The sequence below is a fragment of the Homarus americanus genome, unplaced genomic scaffold, assembly GCF_018991925.1.
Source record: "Homarus americanus isolate GMGI-L3 unplaced genomic scaffold, GMGI_Hamer_2.0 scaffold39610, whole genome shotgun sequence".
Lineage (NCBI taxonomy): Eukaryota > Metazoa > Arthropoda > Malacostraca > Decapoda > Nephropidae > Homarus > Homarus americanus.
The window spans coordinates 193,609-209,006 of record NW_024714461.1 but is presented as its reverse complement, the minus strand read 5'-3'; positions in this window follow the sequence as shown (position 1 = coordinate 209,006).

The window sequence follows — 15,398 nt, the reverse complement described above, 5'->3', positions numbered from 1 at the left end:
CATCATAAACAAACTTGTGCTCGACCACGCACTACCCATTTCATCTGACTCAACTCTTCATCATTTTTTTCAACTTCACTGACACATTTCCGATGAAAACGGTCAAACATTATTGATTATATAGAATTCTGATAATTTCTTCTGACTTTGATGGTGAATCTGTCGAGGAGAACAACCAGACATTATTTATAAGTCTCGCCAAAAAAATCTCACCACCGGGACTGAAGTACATATGTCTCACCTCACACCAGGTCGTCCACACAACACAACCAGAAACAAAAGCTACACCCAACGATAAATTACATAAACTTCCACCACACGCTATAAACCCGTAATAAAAAAAGATGATTACGCTATAAATTACAACAGTACGTATACGCTATAAGCTCTCGATTTATACGTTCTCTGCGTTATATGAAATACCTCCCTTGAACTTTACGAAATAGGATAACCATTAATTAGGTGGATAGAAAGTGGTATATCTTTTAGGCCACCAACACCAGCACGGGCATTTGGGGAACTATTTCTTCCTCCTTCCTTGCAATGACATCTTTATGAAAGCTACGTCAGACGAAGGTTCGCTCGCCTTCTGGTACGAGCTTATGTGGATCTGAGCAAATACTTCACATCCAGAGTATTATGGTGATTTATCCACACTCAAGACCCGGTTCCCTACAATGACATCCACACTCAAAACCGGTTCTCTACAATGACATCCACACTTATCCACACTCAAGACCGGTTCTCTACAGTGACATCCACACTTATCCACACTCAAGACCGGTTCTCTACAATGACATCCACACTTATCTACACTCAAGACCGGTTCTCTACAGTGACATCCACACTTATCTACACTCAAGACCGGTTCTCTACAGTGACATCCACACTTATCCACACTCAAGGCCGGTTCCCTACAATGACATCCACACTCAAGACATCCACACATCCAACCATAACCTACAGTGACCTACCCACACTTACAACCCGAACCCAAACTTACAACCACAACCTACAACCACAACCTACCACAACCTACACCAACAACCATAACCTACACCAACAACCACAACCTACACCAACAACCACAACCTACAACCTACCACAACCTACACCAACAACCTACAACCTACACTTACAACCACAACCTACACCAATACCACAACCTATTACAACAACAACCTACAACCCACCACAACCTACACCAACAACTATAACTCACACCAACACCACAACCTACACCAACAACTACAACCCTACAACCACAACCTACAACAACCTACACCCAACAACCACAACTTGACACCAACAACCACAACCTACACCAACAACACAACCTGCTGTAACCACAACCTACACCAACAAACGCACACCAAATAACCTACAACCTCAACTTCAACAACCACATAACTTGCCTACAACAACCACAACCTACAACCTACACTCACATGTCCACAACCTACACCAACAACCACACCTACAACCTACACTACAACCACAACCTACAACAACCACAACCCACACCAACAACCCAACTCTACAACCTACACCAACAACCAACCCACCCCACAAACAACCACAACCTACAACCCACACCTACACCACAACTACAATTCCACAACCTACACCAACAACCAATAAACTCATAACCCATACAACCTACACCAACAACTCACCAACAACCACAACCTACAACCTACACCTGCTGAACCACAACCTACACCAACAACCACACCAACAACCACAATCCTTACACTAACCCAACCACACCTACACCAACAACTAGATAACCCATAACCTACACCTACCAAACTACGAATTTACACTAACAACCATTAACCCATACCAACAACCACAACCTACACCCCACCTACAACCTACAACCTACACCACAACCTACACCAAACCACAACAACCCAACCTACCAACAACCACAACCCATACACCACAACAACCTACACCCCACAACCCACACTACACCAACAACCACAACCTACACCAACAACCTACAACCTACACCAACAACCACAACCCCAACCTACACCTCCACAACCCCACAACCTACAACCACAACCTACACCAACATACAACCACACCCACACCAACTACACCAACAACCACAACCTACACCACAACACCACAACAACCTACAACCCACAACCTACACCAACAACCACAACCCACACCAACAACCTACAACCACAACAACCTACACCAACACCACACAACCTACACCACAACCACAACCTCCACAAACACACACCCACAACACCACACCAACAACCACAACCTACACCTACAACCACAACCTACACCTACAACCACAACCCACACCACACCAACAACCTACAACCTACAACCCACACCACACCTACAAACCTACACCACCACAACCACAACCTACAACCCACAACCCACACACCCACAACCTACAACCCACACCAACAACCCACAACCTACAACCTACAACACCACAATCTACAACCACAACCCACACCAACTCACACAACCCTACAACCACAACCTACCAACCAACACCACACCTACACCCACACTACACAACCACAACCTACAACCTACACTACAACCAACCACCAACCTACACCAACAACCTACACCAACAACCACAACCTACAACCTACACCAACAACCTACATCCACCTCCAAGAATGAGTTAGGTGAAGACAAATCACATCACCTGGCAGTAACCTACAACAAGATTACATTACAGGTCAGGTGTCAGCTCTCGGAAACTAGTTACTATCTGAATTATGTATTTAGGTATCTAACGCACGCACGCACACACACACACACACACACACTCACACAGTCGAGGCTATAACACACTTTATCCGAGAAGTGCACTCAAGGTAACACATTTTACCCGGAGAAAGGCTTCACGCAAAACAACGCCATCTATCCGTGCATTACTCTCTCTCTCTCTCTCTCTCTCTCTCTCTCTACGATAACTCATGTTCACCAGCTGATAACAACACACACACACACACACACACACACCGTCACCTGTCACCTCTGATAACATATTGATAATCATGTTTACCTGGTCCTTACCTGCCTGCCCACCTGGTGTATTGTGAGTGTAGTGCATAAGGCTGTAGGTGTACTGGGTGTATAAGGCTGTAGGTGTACTGAGTGTATAAGGCTGTAGGTGTACTGGGTGTATAAGGCTGTAGGTGTACTGGGTGTATAAGGCTGTAGGTGTACTGGGTGTATAAGGCTGTAGGTGTACTGGGTGTATAAGGCTGTAGGTGTACTGGGTGTTATATAAGTGTGAGTGTTTCGAGTAAAGTGTGTTGATATGAGTACACTGATTGCCTGAAGTTTTGTTTTATAATAATAATAATAATAATAATGATAATAATAATAATAATAATAATAATAATAATAATAATAATAACAATAACAACAACAACAACACCAAACACAATAACAACAACAATAATATCACCACCACCAACAACAATAATAATAATAATAACTCTAACCTCAACGATAATAAAACAACAACAATAACATAAAGAAAGAAGTTAATCTAACACCCAGACAGTGGCTGAGTGACTTCGCAGGACAGACAGAACGAGACCCGTACCGACTGAGGAAATGTCTCTTTGGTAATACCGTTTCGTTTTGTGTCTCGCTTAAGGGTTCACTATGCCGGTGGGTTCATAGTGCTTGGATTCACTATGCCGGGGTTTATGGTGCCTTGGGTTCACTATGTCGGAGTTCATGGTGCTTTGATTCACTATGTCGGGGTTTATGGTCCTTCGGGTTCGCCATGTCGGGGTTTATGGTACTCTGGTTCGCTATGTCGTCATGGTGCTTGGGTTCACTATATCGAGGTTTCATGGTGCTTCGGGTTCACTTTGCTGGGGTCTATAGTGCTTTGGGTCCACTATGACAGGGTTCATGGTGTTTCGGGTTCACTGTGCCGGGTTCATGGTGTTTCGGGTTCATGCCGGGGTTCATGGTGCTTCGGGTTCACACGGCTCAAGTACACACGGCCTGAAATACACACAACCTGAAATACACACAGCCTGAAATACACACGGCCTGAAGTACACACGGCCTGAAGTACACACGGCCTGAAGTACACACGGCCTTGGGTTCACACGGCCTGAAGTACACACGGCCTGAAGTACACACGGCCTGGAGTTCATACAGCCTGTAGTGCACACAGCCTGGGGTTCATACAGCTTAGTGCACACAGCCTGCAGTTCACACAGCCTGTAGTGCACACAGCCTGGGGTTCAAACAATCTTGGGTTCATACAGCCTTCGGCTCATTTCCTTCTGGTATCAGGTGAAACACAGTCCTCATTAGTGGCGCCCCAGGTAACACGCCTCAGTGTGTGTGTGTAACGTAGCTTATATAGTAGAACCGTCTTACTGTGTATGTCATTATCTATGCATGAAGGAATGTATGTATGTATGTATCACATCTTCAGGGTGAGTACTCACCCCGAAGATGTGAATTACACGAAAGCGCTTGGGAATCCTGTGTTTCTTCTTGTGGTTATCAGCATATACCTGATCACGCGCACCTTCAGGTGATTTACTGTGTGTATATATATGTATATATCCCCTAACACACATATGTGACCGGTGAGTGATCGAATGGGCCCCAACTAGCCATTAAAACTGGGGCCATTTGGACTAGGGACATATATAATGAACGCTCCTTGAATCGAGGAGTGTTTTGTGATGCCATATCCACCCCCCAAGTAATGCCAGTGAAATTAACCTAGTAATGCCAGTGAAATTAACACGACTGATGGTGAATTTAACATTATAAAGACAACTAATTTTAACCTTAATAAAACAGTGAAATTAACCAAGTATACTGAAGACAGTGAAATTAACTCAGAAAGGGCGGGTAGTAGCTCAGTAGTGGCCATAGCAACGGTTTTGTTTACCCTCGTCAATATGGCCGACTTTAGTTGCTAAGGCAGTAATGCCGCTGCCTTGACCAATCACTTAAGGTTTACCACGAAGAGCAAATACAAAACAAAAAGATATTAACAGTTTTAGTGTTGTGTGTGTGTGTGTGTGTGTGTGTGTGTGTGTGTGTGATCCCTAACCTAGGAAACGATTACTCCACATCGTAACGCTTGGAGGAGCATCACACGAGAAGGTGTTAATACTTTCGAGTTAGCCTGACTGCATACCGAGGCAGAAGCGCCAACGCCAGAAAGACGCTGCCGCCGCTCCTCCCGCACTAGATGTAGCCCTCCACACGCAACATCTGTAGACGGCCCGGCGGTCCTGCATCGCCTCGAGTCACCCCAGAACTCTCCAATGAAGGTGACATCCCATAACTCATATCATTGTATCATAGCTAGATGATCGTTACTCGACTCTGAGTGACAGCTAAGTAGTAGTAGCCCAGAATGTAACAGGGAAGTGGATACCAGCGGAAGTAAATAAGATTCGTAGGTCCATTACGACAGATCGACAGCACTGCCAAAATGATAAGTTGCAGCAACTGTTGCTGCAGGTACCAAAAAATTTGAAGAAAAAGTAGCTATAGCGCAGGAGGTGGGCGCCTCGAACTGGTTAACTACGCTACCGATAAGGGCAAATGGTTTCAGTCTTAATAAACAAGAATTTACAGATGCCATTGCTCAAAGGTACGGTTAAGTAGAAGGTTTGCCCTCCCAATGCGTGTGTGGCTCTTCCTATGATGGCGATCACGCTATGGTGTAAGAAGGGGGCTTCATATGCATGAGGCATGACGAGGTAAGGATCTCACAGCAAATATGTTGAAGGAAATCTGCCGGACGTCATGGTAGAACCTGACCCTCCTTCCACTGGATGGCGAGATCTTCCAACACAGGACTTCAAACACATCTAACGAAGCCCGTGTGGACGTCAGTGCTCGAGGATTCTGGACGCGGGACAGTGAGCTTTCTTCGACATCAGGATTTTTGATCCCATGGCCGCTTGTCACCGTAACTCCAGCTCTCGATGCTGCACATAGGAGGAACGAGAACGACAAGAGAAGGGCATATGGAGAGAATTCAAAACGTTGATCAAGGCAGCTTCACCTCTAGTGTTCACAACCTCTGGTGGGATGGGCCCAAGTCCAAGATGTTTTACGCCAGACTTGCGGAGTTGATCTCCGAACAGAAGCAGCAGCCCAGAACTTATGTTACAGCCTGATGAGATGTCGACTGTCTTTCTTCCTTCGGTCGGCTTTGCTCTGTCTCAGGGAACGAGAGCTTCTGCCCAACCCGACAACTGCTGCAGATATTGACTATGAGTAGACAGTCACTGAATGCCGCATGGATCTGCGGCTCAACTAATTTAACACAGATAGATAGCTTCGTATTAGGATATTTATATATTAAGGTAAATAAATGGTGGCGAAGGTGTGACTATGGGAGGCTGGAGGCCACTTAAAAAAAAAAAAAAAAAAAAAAAAAAAAAAGTAGTAGTAGTAGTAGTAGTAGTGGGTATGCAGAGTAAAACAGCCTAAATTGTGCTCGACAAAAATACACTGCCACTCTTTCGCCAAAATACACTGCCACTCCTCGCCACTCAAATACACCGCCACTCTTCACACTCTCGCCAAAATACACCTGCCACTTCGCCAAATACACCGCCACTCAAATACACTCGCCACCTCGCCAAAATACACTCGCCACTCCTCGCCAAAATACACTCGCCACTCCTCGCCAAAATACACTCGCCTGATGAGCCACGGTCAATTCTCTCGTGCGTGTGTGAGTTATTTTTCAATTTTCCCGAACCACTTATCAACTGTGTCCCAGCCAATGGCAACCCGGCATGATGGTCACGTAGGGTAAACACACCTTTGGGGAGGGGAGGAGGATGGGAGGAATAGGGGATGGGAGTAAGGACTGGAAGGAGGAGGGGCGAGTGTGAGGGAATGAGTTGGTAAGGAGAGACAGGGATGAGGGGAATGGGAGTGGAGGGGGGATGGGGAGGAGGGGGATGGGAATGGGAGTGAGGGGAATGGGAGGAGGATGGGAGGGAGGGGAATGGGAATGGGAGTGGAGGGGGGATGGGAATGGGAGGAGGGAATGGGAATGGGAGTGAGGATGGAATGAGAGGGGATGGGAATGGGAGTGGAGGGGATGGGAATGAGTGGGAGGGGGAATGGGAGTGAGGAATGGGAATGATGGAGGATAATGGGAATGGGAGTGGAGGGGATGGGAATGGGAGGAGAATGAATGAGAAAAAATCACGTTTTTATCACCTGAAGATTTAGAGTAAAAAAAAATAGAGTTAGGTTAAGTTAGGTTAGGTTAAGTAAAGATTAAAACAATATAACCATATCAGATAAAAAAACAAACAAATAAATAAATAAATAAATAAAGATAAGCAATAAAACCCAAACCTCAAGTACATTCCATAATAGCACAATAATGACTAAATAGCCTTATGACTAAATAGCCTTATGACTAAATAGCCTTATGACTAAATAGCCTTAATGACTATTAGCCTTAATAACTAAATAAATCATGACTAAATATCTTTATGACTAAATAGCCTCTATGACTAAACAGCCTAGACTAAATAGCTCATGACCAAATAGCCTGACGACTAAATAACAGCCTTATGACTAAATAGCCTATGACTAAATAGCCTTATGACAAATAGCCTTATGACTAAAGAGCCTTATGACCAAAATACCTTATGACTAAATAGCCTTATGACCAAAGAGCCTTATGACTAAATAGCCTTATGACTAAAGAGCCTTATGACTAAATAGCCTTATGACTAAAGAAGCCTTATGACTAAATAGCCTTATGACTAAATAGTTATGACTAAATAGCCTTATGACTAAAGAGCCTTATGACTAAATAGCCTTATGACTAATAGCTTAAGACTAAATAGCCTTATGACTAAATAGCCTTATGACTAAATAGCCTTATGACTAAAGAGCCTTAGACTAAAATAGCCTTATGACTAAATAGCCTTATGACTAAATATTATGACTAAAAATAGCCTTATGACTAAAGGCCTTATGACTAGATTCAGCCTTATGACTAAATAGCCTTATGACTAACAGAAGCCTTATGACTAAATAGCCTTATGACTAAATAGCCTTATGACTAAATAGCCTTATGACTAAATAGCCTTATGACTAAATAGCCTTATGACTAACAGCTTATGACTAAATAGCCTTATGACTAAATAGCCTTATGACTAAATAGCCTTATGACTAAATAGCCTTATGACTAAATAGCCTTATGACTAAATAGCCTTATGACTAAATAGCCTTATGACTAAATAGCCTTATGACTAAATAGCCTTATGACTAAATAGCCTTATGACTAAATAGCCTTATGACTAAATAGCGTAACACAAACTATATAATCACCAAAGACTATTAGTTTGATGAGGATATCTTTTACAAAATATAATTCAACTTGCATAAAAAAGTGTAAATAAAAACATGTAAATAGTGTAAATAAGTTAACATCAACATAGCGTAAATATAACAAGAAAAACTAACACACAGAAAATATTCACAAACTTTACAAATATAATGCATTAAATTCCTTCACAATTTTACGAAGGCTCACGCGACCATTTCATTTAATACTAGACACGTAAAGCCGTAACTACTACTACTACTACTACTACTACTACTACTACTACTACTACTACTACTACTACTACTTCTACTTCAAACCCCTGCCTCATAAAGCTTCTATATAATTGCCCATAACACGTTAATAGGGTAGGGTAGGTTAGGGTAGGGTAGGTTAAGTTAATTCTTTTGTATATATCTATCTGTCAATGCAACACACACACACACACACACACACACACACACACACACACACACACACACACACACACACACACACACACACACACACACACACACACACACACACGGTACAAATTAAAACAAGTCTTCATGTCGTCCAGCCATTGATGAAATTTATTCTCCTCACTCTTCACCTCCCAGCTCTTGTAACCCTTCAGTGTGTGTGTGTGTGTGTCTCTTTCTCATTATCTCTCTAATTCTCTCTCTCTCTCATTATCCCTGTCTCTTTCTTATTCTCCCTACCTCATTCATTCTCTATCATCCTACCTCCCCCATTCTTCCTGTCACCACCGTCACACCACAACAGAACCTTCACCACCTCACCTCCTCAGAGAATCCAAAGTTAAAAAATATTTCATCGTAAAAAAAAAACGTAATTATAATTTTTTTTAAACTCTATGAAGAAAGAAATTAAAAACCTAAAATATTTATTATCTTATAAGTCTCGAGGCTTGAGTTAAGTCACGGTCGATAATATTAACGTGTGTGTGTGTAAGTGTTAAAGTGTGTGTGTGTAAGTGTTAAAGTGTGTGTGTGTAAGTGTTAAAGTGTGTGTGTGTAAGTGTAACTGACGACCCAAAATGAAGTAAGTGTGTCGTTTCATATAAGATTTGGGCCGTCCCTAATAGATGGCTTCATTAAAAGACCCTGCACCAGTGTTCCCTCCGCCACCAACCATATTTACCCTCCCTTCCTTCCTCCCTCCTTCCCTTCCTTCCTTCCCTCTCTCTCTCCTTTCACACCTTCTCTCCCTCCCTCCCTCCTTCCCCATCCATCTTCTCTCACCTCCCTCCCTCTTCTCACCTCTATTCTTTCTCCCACCATCTCTTCCTATCTCGCCCCACTTCCTTTCTCTTCCCCTTCCTACCCCCCTTCCTTCCCACCCCTTCCTTCCCACCCCCCCTTCCCTTCACCCTTCCTCCCCTTTAAACACACTCCTCCCAAATTGACTCATTCATAAAGGAACCACCATTTACGAGACGGATGTTGGGGAAGTCGTCCTTTCCCCAATGGGAGGTTTCATTAGGACATCGTAAACAAGTGGTCCACCGTGCCCTACTCTTTTGCCCTTCCCTTGCCTTCTCTGACCTGCCCTTTCCTTTCCTTGCCCTTCTTGAGACCAAAAATTTCAACCCCATTTACACTGATTTTATATTATACATAAGTCATATAAACGAAGACTCACAACACTGACTCATACATACACGAAGACTCACAACGCAGGCTCATACATACACGAAGACTCACAACACTGACTCCTTACATACGAAGACTCACAACACTGACTCATACATACACGAAGACTCACAACACTGACTCATACACACGAAGACTCACAACACTGACTCATACATACGAGACTCACAACACTGACTCATACATACACGAAGACTCCAACACTGACTCATACATACACGAAGACTCACAACACTGACTCATACATACACGAAGACTCTAACACTGACTCATACATCAAGACTCACAACACTAACCCTCTAAACCGACTCAATCACACACTAACCCCTCTAAACCGACTCAATCACACACTAACCCTCTAAACCGACTCAATCATACTAACCCCTCTAAACCGACTCAATCACACTAACCCTCTAAACCGACTCAATCACACTCCCTCTAAACAAACTCAATCATTACACCTACCTCTAAACAAACTCAATCATACACTAACCCCTCTAAACCAACTCAATCACACTAACCCTCTAAACCGACTCAATCATACACTAACCCTCTAAACCGACTCAATCACACACTAACCCCTCTAAACCGACTCAATCACACACTAACCCTCTAAACCGACTCAATCACACACACTAACCCTCTAAACAAACTCAATCATACACTAACCCCTCTAAACCGACTCAATCACACACCTACCCTCTAAACCGACTCAATCACACACTAACCCCTCTAAACCAAACTCAATCATACACTAACCCCTAAACCAAACTCAATCACACACTAACCTCTAAACCGACTCAATCCACACTAACCCCTCTAAACCAACTCAATCATACACTAACCCTCTAAACCAAACTCAATCACACACTAACCCCTCTAAACCGACTCAATCATACACTAACCCTCTAAACCGACTCAATCATACACTAACCCTCTAAACCGACTCAATCATACACTAACCCCTCTAACCAAACTCAATCATACACTAACCCTCTAAACCGACTCAATCATACACTAACCTCCTCTAAACCGACCCAATCATACACTAACCCCTCTAAACCGACTCAATCACACACACTAACCCCTCTAAACCAAACTCCAATCATACACTAACCCCTCTAAACCGACTCAATCACCACTAACCCCTCTAAACCGACTCAATCACACATAACCCCTCTAAACCGACTCAATCACACACTAACCCTCTAAACCGACTCAATCATACACTAACCCCTCTAAACAAACTCAGCCCTCTAAACCGACTCAATCACACACTAACCCCCTAAACAGACTCAATCATCACTACCAAAAACTCAATACACTGACCCTAAACCAACTCAATCACACACTAACCCCTTCAAACCGACTCAATCACACTAACTAAACAACTCACATAACCCACTAAACCGACTCCCAATCAACCCCTCTAAACCAAAACTCTAAACAAACACTAACTACCCTCTAAACCGACTCAATCATACACCAACCCCTCTAAACCGACTCAATCATACACTAACCCTCTAAACCGACTCAATCATACACTAACCCCTCTAAACCGACTCAATCACACACTAACCCCACTAAACCGACTCAATCATACACTAACCCCTCTAAACCAGACTCAATCACACACTAACCCCGCTAAACCGACTCAATCATACACTAACCCCTAAACCGACTCAATCATACACTAACCCTCTAAACAAACTCAATCACACACTAACCCCTCTAAACAAACTCAATCACGCACTAACCCCTCTAAACCAAACTCAATCACACACTAACCCCTCTAAACCGACTCAATCACACACTAACCCCACTAAACCGACTCAATCATACACTAACCCCGCTAAACCGACTCAATCACACACTCCCCTCTAAACCGACTCAATCACACACTAACCCTCTAAACCAAACTCAATCACACACTAACCTCTAAACCAACTCAATCACACTAACCCCTCTAAACAGACTCAATCACTGACCCTCTAAACCGACTCAATCACACACAACCCTCTAAACAGACTCAATCATACACTAACCCTCACCGACTCAATCACACACTAACCCCTCTAAACAGACTCAATCATACACTAACCCCTCTAAACCGACTCAATCATACACTAACCCCGCTCAAACCGACTCAATCATACACTAACCCCTCTAAACCGACTCAATCATACACTAACCCCGCTAAACCGACTCAATCACACACTAACCCCTCTAAACCGACTCAATCACACACAACCCCTCTAAACCGACTCAATACACTAACCCCTCTAAACCGACTCAATCACACACTAACCCCCACTAAACCGACTCAATCATACACTACCCCGCTAAACCGACTCAATCACACACTAACCCCTCTAAACCGACTCAATCACACACTCCCCTCTAAACCGACTCAATCACACTAACCCCTCTAAACCGACTCAATCACACACTAACCCTCTAAACCGACTCAATCACACACTGACCCCTCTAAACAGACTCCAATCACACACTAACTCTAAACAGACTCAATCATACACTAACCCCTCTAAACAAACTCAATCACACTAACCCCTCTAAACCGACTCAATCATACACTAACCCCTCTAAACCGACTCAATCATACACTAACCCCTCTAAACCGACTCAATCATACACTAACCCCTCTAAACCGACTCAATCATACACTAACCCCGCTAAACCGACTCAATCACACACTAACCCTCTAAACCAACTTAATCACACTAACCTCTAAACCGACTCAATCCACACACTAACCCTCTAAACCGACTCAATCACACACTAACCTCTAAACCGACTCAATCACACACTGACCCCTCTAAACCGACTCAATCATACACTAACCCCGCTAAACCGACTGAATCATGCACTGGTACCCGAAAACCGACTGAATCATACGAGAGCCAATAAGAACCGAGACTCATACACGAACGCCATTGCAATAGGTACACGCAAGCACACCCTGATACATAGCTGTGTTTCGGTAAGCCGTTTGTGTTAAGTCCTTTACTCTGTCTCTCTCCTCTCCTCTTTAATGAGTGGGTCTTCCTCCTCTTCCTTTCTTCCTTCCTTTCCTTCTGTTATTTCTTTCGTTTACTTCTTTTACTTTCCTCATCTCCTCATTCTTCAACCATCTTTCCACCATCTTCCTCCTCCTCCTGTTCATCCTCCTCCTCATCCTGTTCATCCTCCTCCTCCTCCTGTTCATCCTCCTCCTCCTGTCCATCCTCCTCCTCCTGTTCATCCTCCTCCTCCTCCTGTTCATCCTCCTCCTCCTCCCTTCATCCTCCTCCTCCTGTCCATCCTCCTCCTCCTCCTGTTCATCCTCCTCCTCCTCCTCCTCCTGTTCATCCTCCTCCTCCTCCTCCTCCTCCTGTTCATCCTCCTCCTCCTCCCTGACGGTCATATTACTGCCAAATTCCCTCCTTAATTACATTCTTCTCAACTAGTAATTAAGTCTAACAACCTGTTCCTTGGTATTTTTAGGGGGGGGATGGGTGGGTGGAGTGTAGATGAGTGGGGTGGGTGGGTGGTGTGGGTGGGGTGGGGTTGGGTGGTGGGTGGGTGTAGGTGGTGGGTGGCAGGTGGGGTGGAGTGGTGCAGGTGGGTGGGTGGTGCAGGTGGGGTGGGTAGTGGTGGGTGGATGTAGGTGTGAGTGAGTGGATACTGTGGATTGAAGTGGATGGGCGTGGATGGAAAATGCGTGTGTGTGTGTGTGTGTCTATGTTTGGTGCACACACACACACACACACACACACACACACACACACACAAACACCGTCAGGTACAATAAAATGAACACAAAAACAAACAGAAGGAAGACGAACAAACACGACAGGGGTACAAACACAAACACACACACACACACACACACAAGGAGGAGGAGGAGGAGGAGGAGAAAAGGAGAGATATGAAAAGAAAGAAAGAAGACTGAGAAGAAAAAAAAATAAGGATGGAAAAGAGAAAAATATATAAAGGGAAAAAAAGGTGGGAAAGAAAGTGTTAAGAGAAAGAAGAGAAAATAAAGAAAATGGAATATATATAATACATAAGAGAGAGACAAAGGAACAAAGAAAATGAGATAAATGAAAGATGACAGATAAAGAAGATATTAAGATGATAAGCAAAATGAAGGAGAGGGAGAGAGGGAGATAAAGAGGAGATGAGAGAGAAGAGATAATTGGGGAGATAAGAGGAAGAGGCAGAAAAGGGTCGTGACTTTTGGGCTTTACGTACTGGAGAGAGAGAGAGAAGCATCGTCTGGATCGATCTACGGATGCCTGTCGTCTGTGAGGTGAGAAAGAGGGAGGAGGATAAAGAGAGAAATAGGGGTTAATCCGATTATTCACTATCCTCGTCACAAATAACTTTGACCAGTAATCCTCTGCCCTCCCTTGCCACATTATCCCTCCTCCTCTCTGGACACAAATAACCCTCCTCCTCCCCTCCTGGACACAAAATCCCTCCTCCTCCCTCCCTAGACACAAATAATCCCTCCCTCCCTCCCTTGAGACACATCCCTCCCTCCCTCCCTCCTTGACACAATAATCCCTCCCTCCCTCCCTCCTGGACACAACATCCCTCCCTCCCTGGACACAAAACCTCCTCCTCCTGGACACAAAACCCTCCTCCCCTGGACACAAATACCTCCTCCCTGGACACAAATAATCCCTCCTCCCCTCCCTGGAACAAATAATCCCCCCCTCCCTGGACACAAATAACCCTCCCTCCCTCCCTGGACACAATAATCCCTCCTCTCCCTGAAACAAATAATCCCCCTCTCCTGGACAAAATAACCCTCCTCCCTCCCCTGAGACACAAATAATCCCCCCCTCCCTGACACAAATAATCCTCCTCTCTCCCCTAGACACAATAATCCCTCCCTCCCTCCTTGGACACAAATCATCCCTCCTCCCTCCTCCTTGGACACAAATAATCCCTCCTCCCTCCTCCCTGGACACAAATAATCCCTCCCTCCCTGACACAAATAACCCCTCCTCTCTCCCTAGACACAAATAATCCCCTCCCTCCCTCCTTGGACACAAATAATCCTCCTCCCTCCTCCTTGGACACAAATAATCCCTCCTCCTCCCTCCCTGGACACAAATAACCTCCCTCTCCCTGGACACAATAACCCTCCCTCCCTCCTGACACAAATAATCCCTCCCTCCTTCCCCTCCCTGGACACAAATAATCCCCCACCCCTGACACAATAATCCCTCCCTCTCCCTAGACAAATAATCCTCCTCCTCCTTGACACAAAAATCCTCCCTCCCTCCCTCCTGAGACACAAATAATCCCTCCTCCTCTCCTGGACACAAATAATCTCTCCTCCCTCCTGACACAAATAACTCCCTCCC